This window comes from Aythya ferina (genome assembly GCF_964211825.1).
Source record: "Aythya ferina genome assembly, chromosome: 3".
Lineage (NCBI taxonomy): Eukaryota > Metazoa > Chordata > Aves > Anseriformes > Anatidae > Aythya > Aythya ferina.
Genome location: NC_140298.1, coordinates 43,314,768 through 43,322,545, shown reverse-complemented (window position 1 = coordinate 43,322,545; position 7,778 = coordinate 43,314,768). Strand labels below are relative to the sequence as shown.

Here is a 7,778-nt window from a genome sequence, read left to right as displayed (position 1 = left end):
GTGCTGTCCCTGTCGAGGGACACCAGGGATGACGTGTAAGGGCTAGAGCTGCTCTGCCGAGGAGTAGCCCAGGGCTGGCCCCGGGTTTGGGGTGTTAGCATCTTGTGGGGACAGCTCAGGGCAGGGCAAGTGACAGGGTATTTTACCTGGGGAAAGGGTTTTAACACACTGTGCCTCGTAGGATTTCTCTGTGTGTTGTAATAAAGGATTTTAAACCCAAATACACACATACTTGACACTGAGTTCTGGGTTTCATGACCTTGCTCATCTCTTGTTGTGTTTCTTCTGCTGCCCAGCATCTACCTGCCACATCACATCTCACATTAGACAGCAAAAAACTGTCCTGGAGAGGAGGTCAGTTCATGCACCATGGATGCTCTGAAGAAATAACGGCAGGGTTCAGAGCCAGACAGGCATGGGTACTCCTCCATGCGTGGAATGGCAAGAGATGCTGCCCTGGGAACAAATTACAATTCCTGTAACACGAAACACAGCCCTGAGTACAAACACCAGTCAGCCTCCCTTTGCTTTAATTGGCCCTTTGGTCGACCACTCGAGCTTGCTGCCAAGGGATGATTAATGGAGAGCAATTAGGTGAAACAGAATTAATTCCTTTCTGTTCTGCTATTTGTCACAGCAGCGCTGTGAGGAAAGCTTTCTTTTTCACAGCATATATTCCCATGTTTATTCCCCATAATTGCACCCATTGTTGATGTCTGCAGGCTCCCTCCTGAGACCAAGTTCCCATTGTCCAAATGTATGGATGCTGTCCAGACGTGTGAGAAGAGGCAGGCCTTGTGCTCCAAACGTGGCAGTCATCTGACCGAACTTTAGGTCTGCAGAACAGACTCCAAACTGCTCACCTCGGCTTTCTCTACAGTCAGTACAGAAGAGCAGTGCCTCCAGGAAGTGATTCACTGTGTCCTCATCCGTAAGATCTCTCTGGAGATGACCACGTCTTTCATTTCCCTTTAGGTGAAGCCTCATGGACTAGCTGAGGGTAGTTGCTCAGCTATTAAATGTGTATAGTCATGTGAGATGGATCCCAGCTAAGGGACTAAGGCAGGAGAAGGTCATAAGTGCCAACGTGAGCCTCAGAGATGTGATGTACCCAACATCCCACATTCAGCCAGCGGTTAAAAAAAAACAGGAATGCACCTCATCCCCAACATCTCTGTGTGGGGCAAGGCATGTTCTCACACTCCAGACTAATGTGAAAGCCGGGGAAGGAGACATTCAGCATCTTGGATACACAGCCTCCACACCTGCTAGAGCCCAAGGGGAGTGACCGCATATCACCTCAGGGAGTTCCCGCTTTTCAGAGTTCAGCTGCAATCAGAAATGTGTGGGCTGAGCTCTGATGGGTGCTCTTTGTGCTGTAGGGGAATTCATAAAGTTTCTGTCCTAAGTGAATGCTCTGGTATGTTAATAAGGGATGTTTCACACTGCAGCCTTTCCCTCAGAGGGCAGGGACAACTTTCCCCTCTCCTCACTGTGCTCAAGTCCTGACACTGCAGGAAAGTTCACATCTCTGAGGTCTCAGCCCTGGTATCAAACCTGGCTGAAAGTGGGCTGAAGAGATGGAGCCTGGAGAAAGCAGTTGGGAAAAAGAGGAGTGAGCAGAAAATGCTAACAAAATATTTCAGTTCTCAGTTATATACAAAACTTTGTATCTAGCTAGCCACACTCAAGAGTTTTACAAGAAAAAGGACTTCTAGCAGTTTTGCTCTTTTACCATGAAATTCCCTTTTGAAACCAGTGAGAAGTGCTTTTCTCCCCAGAGACAACTCTTGTTATTGCTGCTGCTTGGTGCTGTCTGCAGATCCTCAGGGACTGTAATAGGTGGGAAGAAAGTGAAACATGGGTCTTGGTCTCATGCACAAGAATATTTGCATCCTATATAGGATAGGATGCTGCAATAAATCATGAAATTATGTTAGGAAAAGAGTGAACTAAATAAATTGATAGCATCTCTGGCCCAGTCCCTTCATTTATTGGTTTCAGGATAGGGAAAATTATATGTATTAGATTTATATATAGTAGGGACTATTAAACTGCATTGTGCTCCTTGCTGTGTAGATATGCAATTTCAAGATATTTCCTGCCCTGCAGGAACAATATACATATTAGGTATAAGGCAATGGGGAGATAAGAGAGAAAGGGGAAATGCTGTAGAAGTGGTTTGACCTCTGTGTTTTTGAAAGGTGGGTATGGCTGGGAGGCTTGACACAAAGGGGTTACCCTGATACAAATAAAAGAACAATTACACCTATTTGGTCCTGGCCTCTTTGCTGGGGATAACTGCAGGGATGCCAAGCAAAGCAATTATTTGTGAGGTATTCCACTGGGGACAGGCACCAAAATATTCAGATACCTCAGGATACAGGCAGACAAACAGCCAATGTAGAAGGGCTTTGGTCCTCAGACATGCTGGTGCACTGAGAAAAAGCAGAGTAGGTGTTAACACTGGGAAGGTAGGCAAACACAGATGATAAGAGGCTTTGACACCAGGCTTTGTACATTTTAACTTGACAAGCTATTGCAATGAACATACTGTGACACTGAAGCAATGTAAGAGCAGGGCTTGTGACAGCCCTGAGCAATGAAGTCCTTTCTCCAGGGCTGCACTGTCAGGGGGACAGCAAGTTTCCAGCCCCCCGGCTCTCTCCCAGCAGGGCTGATAGGGCAGGGCTGTCCTTGCCCTGCAAAGTGGGTGCCTGCACAGGTGTAAAGGCACTGCCAGCTGAAAGAGAGCTGTCAGAGCAAATGCAATTAATTCCTGACAGGCCAGCTCTGGAAACCATTAGGCTCATGTGGTCTGCAGATATCTCTCCACGAGCCACAGGATGAGGCAGGCTTGCAAACTGGCAGTGTAGCAACATCAGCAATGCATAGGCCGGCAATGTATGCTAAAGCTGAAAGCTTTTTTCTTCCCCAAGCACCATCACTAAACGTCTGCTCCTGGAACACCTGGAGCTTTATCTGTTACCCTCAGCCTTGGCTCTAAAGCCTGAAAAGAATGTGAGTACCAGCTCAACTGCTTCTGCCCACAGATATCATTTACACCACTAGCTATAGATGAGGATCACTGGCAGCGAGGATGTCAGCAGCTCTTGGAGCCCATAGGCAAGTGCTCTGTGAAATCCCACCAGCCCATGGCTAGGAGTGGAGTCTAGAGAGGTGGGATTTTGCTTTACTTTTGCTCCAGAGGTGACACCTTTGTTCCTGTTCTCCAGAGCTTTGGGCTGATGAGACTTTTCTCACCATCTTCTTGTGGCACAGACATGGTGCTGGAACAGGTGATTCTGTCATTTCCTTTCCCACCATCATTGCTATCAGGTCAGACTTCCTTGAATTGTCTCTTTTTCATTGAGAAGGCAGAGGGTCTAGTTTGTTTTTCTGTGGTCTTAACTGACAGAGAGTCCTATTTTCTCTTTCTCAGGCTGTAATTCAAGGAGTAGAAGGAGACATAAAGGGAACCCAAAAGGCCTGCTGTAGGAAACTATTAGGTCCACTTCTCCCTGGCATCCTGCATAGCTTCGTGCTACAGCTCTGACTCTCAGCCCCCGCTTTTTAACATCTGGCGTGTGCTTTTCTTAGTCACACTTACGTAATTCCTTCCCCATCAACACCAGGTGGACCCTGGTCATTCAGGATTTAAAGTTGGTTGTACAAATGACAGCAACCTGATTAAGTCTTTCATAACCCTGTCATGGGTAAACCTCATGCCCTGTCATGAGTTTAGCATCGCAGGGCTTATCCATAGCCTTTGACCTGACTTATCCGAAGTTTTCCAGTGCTGTTGACTGCTAGCTAAGCCCCTTCACTGTGATCTGTTTTTCTCTAAGGGACTCTTTTAGGCTAGATGATTTAATTTTGTGCTCCTTCTCCAGGGGTTTGAGAGGCATGACTGGTTTTGCCTTAGTCCCTTTATAGCTCTCCTTACATTTGCAACAATTTATGGATACATATTATGTAGACTGAGGTGCCATCTGTGAAACCGGGCAGCTCTCTGACCTTCCTTCTTCCTCTGACTTTGTATGAAGTTATATAAAACATCTTTGTTCTGCCTCTGAGATTAGTCTCATTTAAAATTGCTTGGCGGCCTCTGAACTTGTGCATTGATTTGAATCCAAATGTCACAGCCACAGTCACATGAAACCACACTATTTCTTATACTTTCCATTCCTTTGGCTCAGTGCAGAGCGTGGACTTCTGCCTGGTGGCTTGCAGCCTGGCAGAGTTTGCATATGCTCCTGCACGCATCTTTGCTAACTTGGGACATTACAATGCTCCACCTACAGCTGAGACCAGACAAACTGAGCCCAGCTTGGGGCTATTATTTTTTTTAGGACTTTTCCTTCAGCTTTCAGCAGTAAGGCCCTACAGGCTCTCTCTGGCCTGCCCTCTGGAGAGGGGCCAGAGCATCCTTCTCTCTCTTTCATTTCCAGAGGGAGAAGAGAGCAAAGGGAGGGGAGGTCAGGAAGGTCGTGCAGAGTTTTAGGGGTTGTGCTGGGACTGCAAGCCAGGCCTGAGGACTAGACTGCCCTACTAAATGTCACAGCCATCCCAGTGAAAACTGCTGCAGAGCAATGAGAAAAAGGCTACTGGAAATCAAGGGAAGGGACTTCAATTAGTGCCCTTTGGAAATCCTGCTCTGGGCTTAGTCAAGAAAAAATGTACCTTGGAGGAATTGCAAGATATCAAGATCTCATCCAGAGGAGGAAGTCAAAATTACAGTGGGCGCTCATTATCATTTTGCACAGCAGCAAGAGGCGAGAGGCCACAGCCAGGCTGTTTTCACCATGCTGTGTAAGAGCAAAAGGGCCTTGTCCTGAGGAGGTGCCTGTCCCAAATGCTGCTTTAGGACTCAGCCATGCTCACGCTGTGTGCAGCTCTGCCACCACTGCCCGCTGCCTGGCTATGAAATGCTAACACAGAGCAGACATCCCCTGGGGCTGACTTGTTCCCCTGTGTAGCCCATGGTGCATGGGGGTCCCTGATGCTCACGGCATCCCAGGGCCAGGCATCATCTCTGCCTTCCCTGACCATGTCTGTCCCCTTTCTGCCCAGCATCGCTACTCCCCTCCATTGCACACCCAGAAAAAAACATGAAACACATATTTTTTTGTGCTTTGGTGAGTAATGACAGCGTTATCTGTGCTGGCAGCTGAAATGTCATTGTTAGACAGCCATCTGAGTGCTTTACCAAGACAAACAGGCACAGCTTTCCGAGCTGCTCTTCCAGGCTTTTGTCAGAGCTGAGCCAACGCTGCTTCATTAATTCGCTACTTTGGAAAGGGGTCGTTTTACAAACAAAAGGGTGCTTTTAAGATTAGTTTTATTCTTTTTCTTTGGACTGTGAAACACCAAGTGGCAGTGTGGGAGAGGAGCCAAGCTACAGCATCTCTTCAAACCCCATGAGTCAGAGGAAAGCCCTACAGGAGCTCAAATTTTCCTGGGAGAATGGTTATAAGAGCTCCCACTGTTTCCACTGTTTTTTTTTTGTTTGTTTGTTATTATTATTTTATTTGGGGGGGCTAGAGGGGGGATTATGGTTTACAGAGGCTTTCATCAGCATGTGTTTCAGCAGCTTGACTGGGAGGCAGGCTTAATTCTTTTCTCACTAGGAGGACCCCGAGCTGAATTTCCTATTCTTCAGCTTTCTCCCTTAGGCAGTAAGCTAAAATGTAATTTTACCATTAACATAGAAAAGGTGGAAAAATAAGGCAAGATAAAAAATAAAATTAATCCTAAACTGCAGCAAACATTTCAGTGTTTGCTTAAAAACCACCCAGTAGAAAGGAGTGAGCAGGAAATTCTGAAACCTCAGAAACTTCAGTCACAAGCTCTTTTATTATTTCCTGCAAAAAGCCACCGGTGGGTAAGAATTTATTTTTTTTCCCATTATTTTCAGAACTATGGGCTGCACGAAGCGAAGGAAGGCGAGAGCATCTCCGAGCGCCCCTGGCTGGGGTGGAGGCAGCCAGGTGCTGCGAGGACTTGGAGGCAGCTTTGCCACATGGAGGCAGCTTCGGCTCAGGAGAGGAAGGCGAGAGCTTCTGCAGGCTGCTGGGTTAGCTCCTGCCTTTGCTGTTTTCCTTCTGCAGGCTTGAACTCCGCACATAGTCCCCTTGCCTTGGCTGGAGCTAGCCCTGCTGGAGCTGATGTGTCTGCAATGCAGCCCTGCGAGGCTCTGCGGGGCTCCAGCAGCCCGGGCAGCCTTACTGTAAAGCTGCCTGCCCCTGTCTGCCCCACTGCTTTCCACCTCTCTTCATCTGTCTATGGGATCTGAGAGTGGGAGGCAGGCCAATGTGCCCCACAGCTTGGCTGGAAGCAGTTATGTACCCTCAAATCAAAGCCAACCCAAACGCCACCTCCTTATCTCAGGTCTCAGGAGGTTTCTGCCTTTTTTATAGCATGGACTGTATTTGGAGGGGGGGATATTGTGGTTGCTGGCTCAAGAGAGTTTCATTTTTGCCCCCATTTCTGTCTGTCTCTGTGAGTAGGAGCTTCCTTTTGGCAGCTACAACTCCTGGAAATAAGAGAGTCCCTGCACCACCGCAGTAGGGAGCTAGCCAGTCCGTTTCCCACTAACAGACGGCATCTACCATGTATGATTAAAACCACTCCTCCAGTGAGAAAGGGAGAATGGGGAACCTGTTGCAAATATTCTTCTCAGAGGAACACTGAATTGCAGCCAAAATAGCTGAGTCCTGCTGCTACCTGCCCGTCCGGGGCAAGAAAGTGTGGGCAGAGGAGCAGGAGAAGGGGTAGAGGTGGCTGAGGAAGGCTGGGGTGAGGATACCCCAGCTTCCAAAGGTCTTTCTGTGGTGTTGCTTTTAATTTCACTGAATTTTCCAGGCTAGGAAATAACTACCCTGAATGGTGCCCTGGGGTCGCAATGAGAATTTCAATATCCCAGTGGGGCCACCAAGGATTAACCTCTCCAGGTCTCACCAAGAGGATCCCCAGGGAGTAAAGCTTCACTGAACTTTGTGGTGGCAATCTCACAACACTCAGGGGAGCAGGATGCTTGGTGGCAGAGCCTTCTGGACCTAGTGTTGTAGCATCTCCCAGACAGCAGTCGCCCGGCTGCTTTCCTCACTCACCACAGGGAACAGCCTGAAGACTTCAGTGGCTGACCCAGCTGAGAAACATTGGGAAGGTGCAAATCCCCTCCGTGACACAAAAGCATTCAGCAGGAGCATCTCACAAAGTGCGTCAATCTCACAACAAAGCTTGCTCCAGCTCTTTGAGGCAGGGATCACACCGTGCAGGCATTGCCGTCACTGCTCTTCTGCCTCGTGGATGTCATTTGAGGTATTCAGGTACAGCGTGATCAAGTAGGTAATGCACGAGGCTGAGAGGCAAGAAACTCAGATTCTTGTCCTTGAGGTGCTTCTAACCTGCTGTGTGGCTGAAGGTGAATCATGTCACATCTTTGTATCCCCTTTCCCTCTTAGGACAGCCTTGTGCTGTCCTGGCTGCTTCAGTCTGGGATTGTCTCCCCTCCTCACAGCACCTGCTGCAGGGAAGGACCCAGATTGTTTGCAGGTATTACACCGTTTGATGAGCTCTGCAGGTGGATGGTCACCAGCACGAAGACCTCAAGGGGACTGTTCCTTGAGGAGCAGAAGGAGATAGAGCTGGTGACGCTCCTGCAGGGAACCTCTGCCCCTGCGAGGAGGGAGCATCATGCCCCACACATCATTTCTGGGCAGCTATCTGAGTCAGCCTCCAGCCTCCCACTCACCCTGTGTATTTTGGCACTGTCC

The 7,778-nt window shown here is 48.4% G+C and overlaps 1 long non-coding RNA gene across 3 annotated transcripts; it reads left to right on the top strand.

Annotated features, from left to right (window-relative positions):
• The first annotated feature begins 2,756 nt into the window (after positions 1 to 2,756).
• LOC311435108 lies at positions 2,757 to 7,569 on the top strand. Of its 3 annotated transcripts, XR_014691946.1 has the most exons (3): positions 3,059 to 3,126; positions 3,237 to 3,299; positions 5,918 to 7,569. It is a non-coding gene; the product is annotated as an uncharacterized lncRNA (long non-coding RNA). The 3 variants fall into 3 exon arrangements; XR_014691944.1 differs by lacking the exons at positions 3,059 to 3,126; positions 3,237 to 3,299 and adding an exon at positions 2,757 to 3,021; XR_014691945.1 differs by lacking the exon at positions 3,237 to 3,299 and having other exon boundaries at positions 3,044 to 3,180.
• Positions 7,570 to 7,778: the final 209 nt, after the last annotated feature.